We start from the raw sequence: 15,307 nt of genomic DNA on the forward strand, positions 1-15,307 counted from the left end.
CCGTAATGGTCACGTCGGCCTATGTAATGGACGGCGCAGCTGATGCAACTTTCCCTTCATGTGAAGTGCTGCTTGTATCTCACACGACTGACAAACATTTTCCCTCTGCACCTTTAATTAGGCTTTTAAGGTTGTTGGTGAGAACATGTATAAAATTCAATGTATGTTATAACTTTCTGTTCTGTATATTGTATAGAGTGAAACTAAATTCTAAAAATCGAAATTTAAAACAAATTAAGCTTTTAATTACAAACCTCAACGTGATAAAATGCTAAGCACAAACAGATTCTAAAGACACACAAAAAACATCAAAACTGGTCCACCAGCAACAAAAACACCAAAACTGGTCCACCAGCAACAAAAACCATCAAAACTAGTCCACCAGCAACAAAAACACCAAAAATAATAATAATTTAAAATCATACCACTTCTCATGAATGTACAAAAGGTATACTTTTTGAATGAAAGTGTTTGACATTTATCAAACGTGGTAAAATGCTAAGCACAAACAGATTCTAAAGACACACAAAAACCATCAAAACTGGTCCACCAGCAACAAAAACACCAAAAATAATAATAATAATTTAAAATCATACCACTTCTCAAGAACGTACAAAAGGTATACAAAAACCATCAAAACTGGTCCACCAGCGACAAAAACACCAAACATAATAATAATTTAAAATCATACCACTTCTCAAGAACGTACAAAAGGTATACTTTTTGAATGAAAGTGTTGGAGATATTCCGTTTATCGGACATATTCTAAAAACGCAGCTGAACAACAAAACGATTAGCAAGGAAAATAAAATAAATCTCACAACGTCCTAAACTACTCTATTACTCACCGTCCTTCAGCCGGTTGTAGGTGTTATGGTTACCTCTAAAAACCATTAATTTTAATAATATTAGGCTTATGATCCCAGTAGAAATATTTGTTAATGAAAATCCATCTCTGATTTATTTCTACAATTCCGAAATACTCAATCTATAACAACAAGAACTATAAACCTCTTACCTAAATAGTTCTGTAATAATTGAGAACCCATCCTCCTCCCGTTAACTTTTACATTGTCATTAGCAACTTTACATGTGATGTAATAAATTACCAAAGTTTGTTTCGTTTATTGCTAAATTATATTTATACCTAAAATGTATTATATAATGTGCGTGTCACCAAATAGCTCAACGATAAGTTTGTTTCGTTTATTGCTAAATTATATTTATACCTAAAATGTATTATATAATGTGCGTGTCATCAAGTAGCTCAACGATAAGTTTGTTTCGTTTATTGCTAAATTATATTTATATATAAAATGTATTATATAATGTGCGTGTCACCAAGTAGCTCAGCGATAAGTCTGAGGGCTTATGACGTTGAAAATTGGGTTTGAAAACTCGTGGTGAGTGCAGCTTTCTTTCTCTCGGTAACTCTAATCTCCAAATAGTCATGTACTTGTTGATTTCCAGGTAGAAAATGAACTAAGGAAGCACGCCTGAATTCAACAGGTAAACTCAATTTCTTTGTTCATTGGATGACATCATCTCATGGCATTAGTTGGCTATAATTTACAGACAGTGTCGAGCGGTCAGCGGACAGTATTTAATCAATTCAACCTTTTAAATAATTACTCTCATATCATATCATAAAAATAAACCCTTTATCAACGAACGAATGCATGAAAATACCTTTTAATACATAAGAATATCCCTTAGCACAGTAAAAGTAATGCATGAGTATATACTCACATAGAAAAAGTAAATCTAAGAAAGAAAAAGAAAATAAGCACAACAGGGCGATACACTGTTCACTTTCAGAGTGGACAAATTAAGAAAAAATAATTACTACAATAATATATAAAAAATGAAAAGAAAAATAGAATAAAACCCCTTTAAAAAAGTAAAACATATTATAGTTTCCAGCTTTAACAATAATTCAGAGCCTCCCACTACCCACTCGAAATGGGTATGTATTTGTATTTGATGTATGATTTGAGCAGTGTTAAAATACGATATTACTGTTCATTTATAATGTATTTGTATTTGATGTATGATTTGAGCAGTGTTAGAATTATAAATGAACAGTAATATCGTACATTAAAATATAACACCTTCGTGTGGGCGTGCCAGTAGTGGTATGTTAAGTTCACAAAGTATATGCAAAAACCGAAAACGAAACGTGTTTGAAATATTAGCACTTACATAGATTTGTGCAAAATCACTTTTGTCATGTAAAAGCACAGTCGAAACCTTTACCTTTATTTTTGTTTTCTTGATTGTATTTCTTCTTAATCTTGTTCATCAATAGCAAGAAAAAGGAGTTCGACAAAATGTTCTTACCTTACTGAGGATGTTCTTACACACAAAGCTTTTTGACAAAAGATCACATGACACTATATTCTAATACATAGAAATACCGAGTGTATTACTCCAACTGCTCAATCAGCTCTTCGTATATTCACCTTGTTGTTAGGAGTTTTCTCCTAATTCAATAAAAACCTCTGAAAATGTTTTCCAAAAAAGTATTACTTGATATTCTAGACAGTTTATTTCAATATTATGGATTCAAAGTACAAGGTTGAAAAGTCTCATGTAACCAAAGTTAGTTTCAATTTTCAGTGAACCTTTTTCAATGAACTCTTAAAACGATTTCCCCGAAGCTTTTATGAAAGTAGCACGGTTTTATTTCATTGTGTGAAGCCAGTATAGAATCCGAAAAATTTGTGAATGGCTTTGTGAATAACTATTATATGGTAGACCGAGTAAGTCAATAAGGCTTCAATAACTATTATATGGTATACCGAGTAAGGCAATAAGGCTTCAATAACAATTATATGGTATACAGAGTAAGGCAATAAGGCTTCAATAACTATTATATGGTATACCGAGTAAGGTAATAAGGCTTCAAATAGTAACTATTCCGGTTTACACATTTAACATTGCAATATCTCTTTCTTTTCCTCATTGTGATAATAAACTTAAAACATTACTTGTGCCACTTACAACAATCTTAGTTTAAAATAAAATTTACAACTGACTGTTGAATCGCACTTGGTTAATTGGAGGCAAGTATCATACTTATTTTTATTTCAAGTGCGAAGGTTGAGGGGAAGACACCGTTATGTTTGTGAATACAGTTTTAAATGAAATACTTATTGTTAAGCACACAGCTGCACAAAAAGCTGTATGTGTTGTGCCCAACGCACTAACTGAACCCCGAATTTTAGTGTCATAAGCCTTCAGACTTTCCACTGAGCCACGGGGTGAAATAATTAAAACGCTGATAAAATTAAAAGTATATTCTGTCACATAAAACTCTGAAATTCGAAAGTTTTGGTGTTTTTAATGTGTTGGACGAAGATAAACCGAGTATATTCTGTCACATAAAACTCTGAAATTCGAAAGTTTTGGTATTTTTAATGTGTTGGACGAAGATAAACCGAGTATATTCTGTCACATAAAACTCTGAAATTCGAAAGTTTGGTATTTTTAATGTGTTGAACGAAGATAAACCGAGTATATTCTGTCACATAAAACTCTGAAATTCGAAGGTTTTGGTATTTTTAATGTGTTGGACGAAGATAAACCGAGTATATTCTGTCACATAAAACTCTGAAATTCGAAAGTTTTGGTATTTTTAATGTGTTGGACGAAGATAAACCTCGTGCATTTTTAGAATATGATTATACTGAGAAATCGTTAGGAGATAAAATCATTTTTTATAATTTAATGGAAGCAAATTTTGTAGATTTAACTGACACAATTGTTATTTTCTCTCCGCCGTTTTGCTAGTAGCTTAACAAATTATAATCTTTGCTTATTAAAAATCACAATATTTAGGGTGATTATCTGCTAGATATATAAATATATATTTAAAGAATCGACGTACAAAGTTCTGTTGCAGTCTTCTCAATCTAATATGAACAATACCAATTTTAAGAGAATATTTTGACTTGTATACTTGTTTATCTTTATCAGTTACAGCAACAACTTTTGTCGTATACAGATGAAGTCGTTAAGTATTTATAGTATATAATCAGTTGTAATAATGGCTGTAATCGTACAGGCGAAGTGTTGTATGAAGAACAAGATAAAACATGCCACATTCGCTAGAATCAATCAGATCAAATCAAAACCAAAACGAGTAGTGTATTTATTCAATGTAGGGATATTGGAACACTACATGGGTTTCAATAAGGATCTCACTGAATTCAAAGATTACACAAACAAAGCGTTATTAAAAACCAAGAGAAAGTTTGAGAATAATTTTATACAGATAACGAGTTTTACTACAAAGTGTTTTCGACCATGTGCGTTTTGTTTGTTCTACAGATGCTTTCAATCCGAGATGGTTAACAGACGGTAGATTTCGAATGAACCACCAAATAACATGCAGTTCTTTTTATTTTTGTAAATCGCATTCACATCAGTAATTTTAGGGCAACACGGAAAGAAAAGTGTTATGTACTTAAAATTGATTAATAATTGTACATTCTACAGTAGGTTAAGTTAAACGAAACCAAACACGAGAACACAAGTGTATTACAGCTTAAGTGAACAGAATCAGCGTTGTAAGTTATTCATATTTTAGTATAGGCCTACCTACGTGTTTGTTTGTAGAAAAGTTAGCAGATGCAAAATATAAATCTATTTTTCTCTAGGCCATTGCCCTTACTGTAAGCAAAAAATTGGGATTTTGAACAAAAATAATCGATTACTCCTACTTTGATCTGTTAGCCATCTAATTAGCCATATTTACTGAACAAAATAGGGTTATAGGGTTTTCATTCACTTATAGTGCTTAATTCACTCCCAAGGTCTCATAGATTAATTTACTCTAACTCTGCCTAAAAGAATTTCAATTTCATGGTATGCTGGTAGAGATCTTGATGAGTAATAAAATGGAATCGGGTATACGCGCACCTCACGCATGGTATTACTGGAGCACAAAAACATAGCTAATAAAAAAGGGAGAAAAAAGCCTCATAGATAAATTTACTCTAATCCAGCCTAAAATAATTTCAATTGCCGCGGATATTGAGAATTCCCTCTTGTTCAACTCCAACACTACATCAGTATATTCAGGGCACCATAGTTTAACGCTTCCACTACTCCAAAGAACTCTAGGCACCATAGTTTAAAACTTCTGGTACTTCAGATAACTCTAGGCACCATAGTTGAACGCTTCCAGCATTCAAGATAACTTTAGTCACCATATATAGTTTAACGCTTCCGGTATTCCAGAGAACTCCAGGCACTATAGTTCAACGCTTCCAGTACTCCAAAGAACTCTAGGCACCATAGTTTAAAACTTCTGGTACTTCAGATAACTCTAGGCACCATAGTTTAACGCTTCCAGCATTCAAGATAACTTTAGTCACCATATATAGTTTAACGCTTCCGGTATTCCAGAGAACTCCAGGCACCATAGTTTAATGCTTCTGGTACTCCAGAGAACTCTAGGCACTATAGTTTAATGCTTCCAGCATTCAAGATAACTTTAGTCACCATATATAGTTTAACGCTTCCGGTATTCCAGAGAACTCCAGGCACCATAGTTTAACGTTTCCTGTACTCCAGAAAACTCTATGCACCATAGTTTAATGCTTCTGATACTCCAGAGAACTCTAGGCACCATAGTTTAATGCTTCCAGCATTCAAGATAACTTTAGTCACAATATATAGTTTAACGCTTCCGGTATTCCAAAGAACTCCAGGCACCATAGTTTAACGTTTCCGGTACTCCATAGAACTCTAGACACCATAGTTCAACGCTTCCAGTACTCCAGAGAACTACAGGGACCATAGTTTAACGTTTTCGGTACTCCAGAGAACTCTAGGCACCATAGTTTAAACTTCGGGTACCCCAGAGAACTCTAAGCACCATAGTTTAATGCTTCCGGTACCCCAGAGAACTCTGGACATCTCATTTTAATGCTTCCGGTACTCCAGAGAACTATAGGCGTCACAGTTTAACGTTTTCGGTACTCCAGAGAACACTTGGCACTAAAGTTTAACGCTTCCGGTACCACAGAGAGCTCTCGACTTTGTCGCTAAACAGTACCTCAATAGGTATCTTACGAACTTGTCACAGTAATTAGGGCTCAAATAAAATATGTTATTACAGTCTTTGACGTAGGGCTGCAAAGATATTAGGCATTCACAATGAAAACAATTTGAAATAATATTTATTACATACACCAATTAAATATATAAATGGTTTCAACAATTCCTTCTCAAGGTTTTATCTTAACATTTTAGCTTCGTTCTCGTAAAGCTCATCTCTTTATATATTTTACTTTAGTCCTTAGACTAGTTCCATTATTTCAGTAATAACATTGCTATTAAGCTATTTCAAAACGTAAAATATATCTTTCTTCCGAAAAGAATCTCAATGATTTTCAAACCTTGGCTATACTGTTTTGTATAACTGATTGTCTTGTATTAAGAATATAGTAAATTATTTTGTCGAAACTTCTCGAACTAAAGAGAGTTTCTCTACTGTTTCAAAACAAAGGAAATTGACGACACGTGCTGATGCTTTTTTGTGCTTATCAGCGTCAACATGAAGAACAAATCTGTTAGCTTTAAGCTCCGTCTTGGTCATTGTTAAACCCTCTGAATACTTTTATCTATCATATGAGGGTTAATGACATGACAAGCAAGGAACAATACGATGTATGATGGAACCAGACAGCCATATACGTGTATATGGACAAACATCATGCACGTGTATAGAGTGAGCAACAGGTGCATGCAGAGAGAAAAGAAAAGAAAAATCAAGCAGGTGTTGTCTGTGTGTGTGTGTAAAACTGTAAAAACGGTCAGTGCACGATTAGCAATGATATATTTCCGCTCAAATGTAAAATGTCTACTGACTTATTTTCAGTAAGGCTCTCATAATCATACTGAGAAGTTTGTTGGTATTTTTAGAACTATACCAAGTGAAATCTCTCTTCATATGATGTACATAAATTATGATTAATTATGACTGGTTTAAAACTGCTGTTTGTATCACAGTATCAAGATATAAGCAGTTGTTTTTGGTTTTGTTTTAAATGGGTAATTTTAGCGGCTATAGACAATATAATATACTTACTGAGTTTTGCTACTTCAGAAACAAGTTTTTCTTTCTGCTACTAACATGTTTGAAGTAGCAAACCGTGAAAATAAGGCCTATAAATTACAGATTCTCCTCATTTATGACAGAATAAAATTTTGACTCTAATACGTTACGTCCATTGCGAGAAATTCAAAAACAACAACAAACGTTACGTCCAAGCCAAGCCCTCATAACCGATTGGGCTTTAATGGATTTAAACCGGGGAGAGAGAGAGAGCGCGATAGTATCAGAATGTCAAACTAGATTCAAATCAAACCTCTCATAAACGTATGCATTTTTAGTGGATTTAAAGCGGAGAGAAAAAGTATGAGAATGTAAAAGTCAAACTAGATTCAAATCAAACCTCCTATAACCGGGTGAATCTTTAGTGGATTTAAAACGGAGAGAAAAAGTATCAGAATGTAAATGTCAAACTAGATTCAAATCAAACCTTTCATAACCGGGTGGATCTTTAGTGGATTTAAAACGGAGAGAAAAAGTATCAGAATGTAAATGTCAAACTAGATCCAAATCAAACCTCCTATAACCGGGTGGATCTTTAGTGGATTTAAAACGGAGAGAAAAAGTATCAGAATGTAAATGTCAAACTAGATTCAAATCAAAACTTTCATAACCGGGTGGATCTTTAGTGGATTTAAAACGGAGAGAAAAAGTATGAGAAAGTAAATGTCAAACTAGATTCAATTCAATCCTTTTATAATCGGGTGGAACTTTAGTGGATTTAAAGTGGAGAAAAAAAAGTATGAAAATGTAAAATGTGATGTGAAGTAATACATAATAATGTTAATACCTTAGGTAAAAATATGTGATGTTCTGAAATATGTTCTCAATTCGATAAAGTAATGGTGTCCAATGGCTCTCACCTATGGTCTGTAATCAGAAATAAATACTAAAGTTAAAAACATTACTACGTTTCAACTTGTCCTCGTCCTCATATAATAATTAGTTCTGTTATATATGATCTGTGGCTCCTCTTCTGTTATGGCAACTTTGACGTCGTTAATGCTTTTCTTAAGATATAAACTGTGTTAATAAAAGTTATACAGTTTTTTAAACCACGATTATTTGTTATTGCCAAACGAAGTATTTTGCTTCATTTGTTTGGATTATCATTATTTGATGTCCTGAAATTATGTACTCAATTATAGTATTTTGGCACTTCGAAGCATGTAGAGTCGTCAACTTTTTTGAAGGCCATAGATAGGCCTAAATAAAATGTTTTTAATTGTGTACCAGTTTAACGTTGAATATTATTTATGATTTTAAATTATGTACTCAGTTTGATGACCCCTAATAAATGTGATCGAAACATGTAGCAAAACGTCTTTGTTTTGCAATAATAAATAATTGTTGTTTTAAAAGGTATGCTATGTTTATTAATTAAATGCCACAAAATTTATTGTGCGCTACTTTGTAGACGCGTCACATAACGAAACTTCAGAAGTAACAAATAATGGTTGCTTCCAGTGCATTCAAGTCCCATTCTAAGTCCACTCCATAAGTTATTCAATAATGTTTTGCAGAAAGAAGCGACAAAAATAAGCTTTACCCTATCTATTAGCCATTATGGTTATGCGTACCGGTGTCTCTTCTATGGTGACAAAGCCTGTTACACGAGTTCATCTGCAACCCACCCCCCAGTGGCACAGCGGTATGTCTGTGGATTTACAACGCTAGAAACCGGGTTTCGATACCAGTGGTGGGCAGAGCACAGATAGCCCATAGTTTAGCTTTGTGCTTAATTATAAACCAAATCAAGTTCATTTACATTGCAATGTAATATTTAACGGATTCTACTCTGTGACATTGTAGCATTTATAAACCAACAACATAACGCTAGACAATCTATGTATTCTGATATATAAATATCTTTGTCCCTCGGTGGGTCAGCGATAAGTTTCCGGACTTACAAGTCTAAGATCCGGAGTTCGATCCAATGCGGTAGACATAGCGCAGATAGCCTATTATATAGCTTTGCAATAAAACAAAAATAACATGAATATTTTTTAAAATATATAGTTGAATCATCATACCATGTGCGCTTCTCCACTGATGGTGGAAACCGCCTGTTTTATGCCTTGTCAAGAATAACCTTTCGATGGGTTTACAATGATAGATTACTAAGTTATAAGTACCAAAATTTATAAAAACGAAGTCTAAAATCGTTCGAAGAATTATTTACAAAATTAACATTTTTCACTTTTGCTTTTAGTTTAAACTTACATTTCAATCAACCATATCAGTAACAATTATCGCCATAATTTCAACTTTAAGACAGGCGTTGAATAAGCGGCGTTCCCGTGACAAGCTGGGAGGTTTATTTATGTAGAGAGAAAGACAAGAAGCTATGAAAACACAATAAACTAATGGTGCCTGACAATGCAGTTTGCCAAAAGTGTCTACGACCTCAAAAGTAACGCAAGATGAGATCGTAAATAGCCTATCAAATAGATAGAGACCAGTCTAGTCGGTGTTTTCACATTCTTGAACTAATTTTAGGAACATAAACTATTTTTATTACCACCGACACTTTGTGTAAAATTGAAATACTTTAAAAAACGTTTTGTCTTTCTGTTGCTTGATGGTCATTTGCCAAAACGTAATGACGATGAGTTAAGGAATAGTATAGTTAGTACCAGGTTACCAAAGGACTTGTAAGTCAACCGCGACTGTTGCACGGTGGATGAGTAAAGCAGAAAATTGGTTTCGTAGTCTTTCGTTCAAATCTGTGTGGGTTTTACTAATGAGCATTTACCAATAAAACTGTTGACGCAATATTTTTATTGCATTTTGCGTCCACTGTATGTATGCTATTCTTCAGCTTTATACAAAGGTTCGGCCTCGTCCGTTTTCAGTTTTATTTCGGTTGTTTCAACTGCCGTATGAATATTACACATCTAAAGTACAGAAGCGCTGTTTCGTATGCTACATACGACAGGAAAAGTTTTATGAATTACTAACTTGTATAAATCTCTTTCTTCCAGTCAAAAAATTAAAACAACTGGGAAATATTCGCACTTCGAATACACAGATTTGGAACATTTCTTTAAAATCACCATAAGGCTAAAATGTTTATTTTGTTATAAAATAAATATTCTATTAATATTATTATTATTATACCTTATATTCTTGTCGTCTATTTCTTAAGCAGTCGGTACATTTTCTAAAAACTAACATATCTAATAAGTTATGTAAGTTCCGATTTACCACTTCCTATTCTTTTGGTTGAAGTAAAAAATTCCGATTTACCACTTCTTATTCTTTTGGTTGAAGTAAAAAATTCCGATTTGCTACTTCCTATTCTTTTGGTTGAAGTAAAAAAAAAAACTGTTTTCGAGTTCTGTTGAAAGACATGTGGTGAAGGCAGGTGTTCTTTTCATTGTTGCTCGAATTCACCGATAAGGAGGAAGCTGTTAGAATCTCTAGATTCTACTTCTACACACTCCCACCTCTCCTTCTCGTCATTGCGTAAAATCATGCGGCCTCTAAACATCACAGGCTCAAAGCTGAAAACTCTGTGGCACGCGACAGAACCCTAAGTGCGCGTGAAAAGGTCGCACAGTAAACGTGAGGGAAGCCAAGCTGTGTATTACGTCTCCGCGTGCATTAAACTTTATCTAGAGAAGTTCGATGGAACGTAAAGCTTGACTGTGCTACCGTTCATATCTTGAACCCTGTCGAGGGTTAAGAGTTGACTTCCTTTACGACAAAGACGTTCTCGCCCATTATATAATGTTTCAATGAGTTTTGTTCTCTTCATGAACACAGCTTCAAGCCTTTAACAAAACCGTCCAGTTGTTAAACATCCTTCTTTTAAATAACGTTACTGTTGCGAAGCGCTCGATCTAAAGTAGGGGCGTTTAACTTCAGCTCTACAATCGCCCTATACAGTTAACTATATTTGTTTTGCAGGCTAGAGATGAAACGTTATCTAGAATATTGATCAAGTAATTGAGTTCATTCATCTAAAGGTAAGAATTTAGCAACAACTTTGATCTTAGTTAAAGAAAGAAAGTGTAGTACAACTAAACCAAAAAAATCTTTATGTTAGATAACATTAGATCAGAGTTATAAAGGATTCGTGACATATATGATATAACAAAATGTTAGTGACCAACAGTTGGTTTAATATTAAAATATAATCAGCATTCCACAGGGTCCCCGAAAGTGTTCTGTTTCAACAGTTAATAAAACCAAAATTAAGAGTAACAAATATTTTTATTTCGTGCTTTTGAAATTCATATGTGTTGCTGTCTTGTAGCCTACGAAGTGCACAATTCTTCTCGTGATTCAAGGCATGCGCGCATTTTACTGACGTCACGGCAGTACAAACTGCAACGTTAAGCGTCCTTTATGTGATGTCATTTAGTGTCTACTGACTGACAGACAGACAACATACTACTGTATAGTGGTGCGAGTGGTTAAACCAGGTGACCCCTCCAGGTGGAAATTACTCAATTACTCAATATGATGTGATGCGTAGCCCCACTTCTAGTAAACGGTATAAAAACAACTCAGTAATTTGATCTAAGTTGAATTGTACTGAACAAATGCTTTCCAAAACGTTCACCGTCGGGAATCGAACTCCGGATTTTAGCAGATAGTCCATTGTGTAGCTTTGCGTTAAAACAATAACACAAGCTTCTCAAAACTTCTCTTTGCCGCTATGACCAACGTTTTGAAGGTAAACTACCAACTCTGTAAATATTTCTCGTCATCTTCTCATTTATGTGATGATAAGTTACCCTTACCAAAAATGCATGATTTAAACTGATATATAATCATAAAGTTCGTAAATCATGATTTATATTTATCTTATTTTATTTTTTGGCTATTGGACAATCTACGCTATCATTTAATTACACTGTTATGTTAATTATCAGATTGTTAATGTATACGTTTTGAGATAGAAAAGGGCGACTTTGTCCTTTAAAATTACATCGGCATTATAAAGGATTTTAGAATCGCCATACTTAGTGTATGTCCTACATTCCTGGTGAATTAAGTCTATACTAACGATTTCTGCTTGAGTGTCTTAATTGTCCCATAAATTAACTTATACGTATATCCAGATTTTTATAGGTAGGTTATGTATCTCTTTCGTTTGGGATTATTTATGTAAAACAACATGTTACGGTAATTCAAGTATATTTCATTATAATATTAAAATAATGAGAAACGAATGATATAATTTTGAAAACTTTTTGTATAAATAATTCGAGCTTATGTTCAACGTTTCTTGGTGTATTTCTAAAGTGGGTTTATTAGATGTTAGTTGTCTTCATCGAGTTTCTTCCAATACGTTTAACAAATCAAATTAATCGCTAACGAGTTTATTTCAGTAGCTTTGGTGTAACAGTTTGATTCATTGGGATATAGCAAGTTAATTTGTCTAATGAGTTAATAAGTGAATTGATGCAACACCTCAAAAAATGAGTACAGAATACATGTTCATCTGTTCTTTCAAGAATAATACCAAAGATGGTTTGTTTTGAATTTCGCGCAAAACTACCTTTCCTAATTATTAACTAGTAGCCTAGAAGGAAGGCAGTTAGTCAACAGCACTTACCACCAACTAATTTTTAACTGGTAGCCTAGAGGGAAGGCAGTTAGTCAACAGCACTTACTACCAACTAATTTTTAACTAGTAGCCTAGAAGGAAGGCAGTTAGTCAACAGCACTTACCACCAACTAATTTTTAACTGGTAGCCTAGAGGGAAGGCAGTTAGTCAACATCACTTACCAACAACTATTAGGCTACTCCTGTCTGACCAAATAGTAAGATTTGACTGTCACTCTTATAGCGCACTCAACGGTTCATAGCACAGAGCGCAATTTTTCCGCAACTGGTCGTTAACCTTGCCCATGTTTTAACTGAAATTTGACGAACTTGATTTCAAGCTCGTGGGATCGCGCCCAAGGAATCTCATATTTTCGACACTCGCTACTGAAAACCTAAGGACTTTATTACATTTAATGATCAATTTCAAGTAGATTCATGAAGACACGGCTTCTTTGTGACAACAAATTATGAGGCTACAAGCTCACTTGTCAAACCTGGTAATAAACGTCACTATGCTTTCAGTACAGCCAACCACAAACATCCTTCTTGTTTCTCTAGACGATATTGTAAACAAAACTCATAAGTGGTATTTATGACTTGACATGAGTAACATAAAAAAAGGGTCACGCTTATTTCATATTCATCGTGTTCTATTTGATTTCACCATTTAGGTCCGGCCGTGGCCTATTGACTAGCGTGCCCGTAGTATAAATTCGAGGGTTCATGGTTCTCGTTTCTTTGCTACAAATCCCGTGATTTGAGTAGAGTCGCTGGTGGATTCTATTGACCAGCTAGCTGCCTTCACTCTAATCTGTCAGTTTAGAGATTAGAGGCGACTAGTGCATACACCACTTCTGTAGCTTTGCGCGAATATCCCAAAGAAACCAAACTTTTATTCTATCACGCAAACATCCTGGAGTGCGGAAGGACGTAGGAAATCATGGTGGGTTGTTTCTATTTCAGAAACTAGATATGAACCTCAGTATTGATATAAGAGCGGAAGAAGAAACGTTACATTAGAACTTCCGTTTTAGTGTGTTTGTAAAAACTGTATAGTGAAATTAACTTTTCTTTGTTGGTCCTCTGTGCCCCCCCTTTTAAAAATATTATAAGCAAAATTATAGAAATTATTATATGTGTATGCGTATAACACGATCATGCAGAACTATATACTGTCCGCGGAACATGATGGAAGTGTTCTAGAAGAAAGCATGCTAATAGGTGCTTCTTCTCCCTACAAATATGTATAGATCGCAGTTTATTTAAATTTATAACTGTTTTGTTTGTTTTAGAATTTTCGCGAAAAGCCACACAAGAGATATCTGCACATAGCTGTCATTTTGAGTTTATGGATTTAGCGGAATTCTGATAGTCAATAGTACACACGACTAACTTTGGATCTAAACTTTGCCTGCCCAAATAGTGTGCTATGACCGATAGCACGCCAAAGCTCCAAAAGTGCGTAGTAAATTTTTGCGGCAACGGAACGCGAACTTTGAGCCCTCAGACTCCCAATCCGGGTATACTATCTCTTCTGGTTTCTTCTGGTCTAACTGCTTTGAAATATGATATTTGAACTGTAGCGAGTATAATTTGTATCATTTTTAGAGTTCATAGTTTTTATAGATAGCTGAGGTAAGATATTCATTTCGTTTGTTCCAGTGACATTGCTGGAAAGAAACACTGATATTCGATTTACTTATCCAGTTTCAAGCTACGTCATCACAGGTGTTTGCGAACTTAAACATATAATGCGTATTAGCGTGACGAGCTGCTGTTCGAAGGCCCAAGGTTGGAGCCGTGATTCTGCAGAATATGTTTCACACTTTTAGGTGTGAGTGCGTTAAAAAGTGACAGTCGGGCTTATTATTCCGTTCAAAAAGCTGGACAAATCTTTGTTTCTGTGGATGATGCTGATTGGCTGCTCCTCATTTTATCAGTAGTTCAAAATTAGAGACACCTGTATCTGAATCTTAAGTGTTTGTGATCTGGCTGTTTAGCCTAAGAGCACATTAGGTTCTGTTCAGGATGAAAATTCCATTTTCATAATAGTCCACAACAAAATCAAAACGATTTAATCTTTTAGTAACAGAGGTTCAGAAGTAACTTCTACCAAGGTTTTCATTTTTTCGTGTTAATATTGAAAGTAACTGTGTGTTTACTTAATAAGATTAAACACGATAGAGTTTTAAAAGTTTTTTTTTTTATAAAATGCTAACAGATATATAAAGTAAAGTGCAATATGCAGTGGTAGACCTTATAACCGGGAAAAAGTCGGTGTGGAAAAACCGATAATATACAGTGGCAGATCTTATAACCTGGAGAAGTCGGTGAAAAAAACCTATAATATACCTTGGCAGATCTTATAACCGAGAGAAAGTCGGTGGGGAAAACTGATAATATACAGTGGCAGATCTTATAACCTGAAGAAGTCGGTGGGAAAAAACCGATAATATACCTTGGCAGATCTTATAACCTGGAGAAGTCGGTGGGGAAAACCGATAATATACAGTGGCAGATCTTATAACCGAGAGAAAGTCGGTGGGGAAAACCGATAATATACAGTGGCAGATCTTATAACCTGGAGAAGTCGGTGAAAAAAACCTATAATATACCTTGGC

General features: G+C 34.5%; 1 protein-coding gene across 4 annotated transcripts in view; it reads left to right on the forward strand.

The window, feature by feature from the left end:
* Nucleotides 1-15,307, forward strand: part of LOC111085105 — a 109,669-nt gene that overhangs the window by 28,427 nt on the left and 65,935 nt on the right. Inside the window, exon 1 of one of the 4 annotated variants that reach the window (XM_022382296.1) lies at nt 10,633-11,094. The exons of 2 other annotated variants lie outside the window; for them this stretch is intronic. The gene's annotated coding sequence lies outside the window, so the exon portion shown is untranslated. Of the gene's footprint in view, nt 1-10,632; nt 11,095-11,717; nt 11,808-15,307 lie in introns of those variants that run through there. One more of the 4 variants, XM_022382316.1, reaches the window with a different exon arrangement.

Source organism: Limulus polyphemus, unplaced genomic scaffold (assembly GCF_000517525.1).
Source record: "Limulus polyphemus unplaced genomic scaffold, Limulus_polyphemus-2.1.2 Scaffold11, whole genome shotgun sequence".
Taxonomy (NCBI): Eukaryota; Metazoa; Arthropoda; class Merostomata; order Xiphosura; family Limulidae; genus Limulus; species Limulus polyphemus.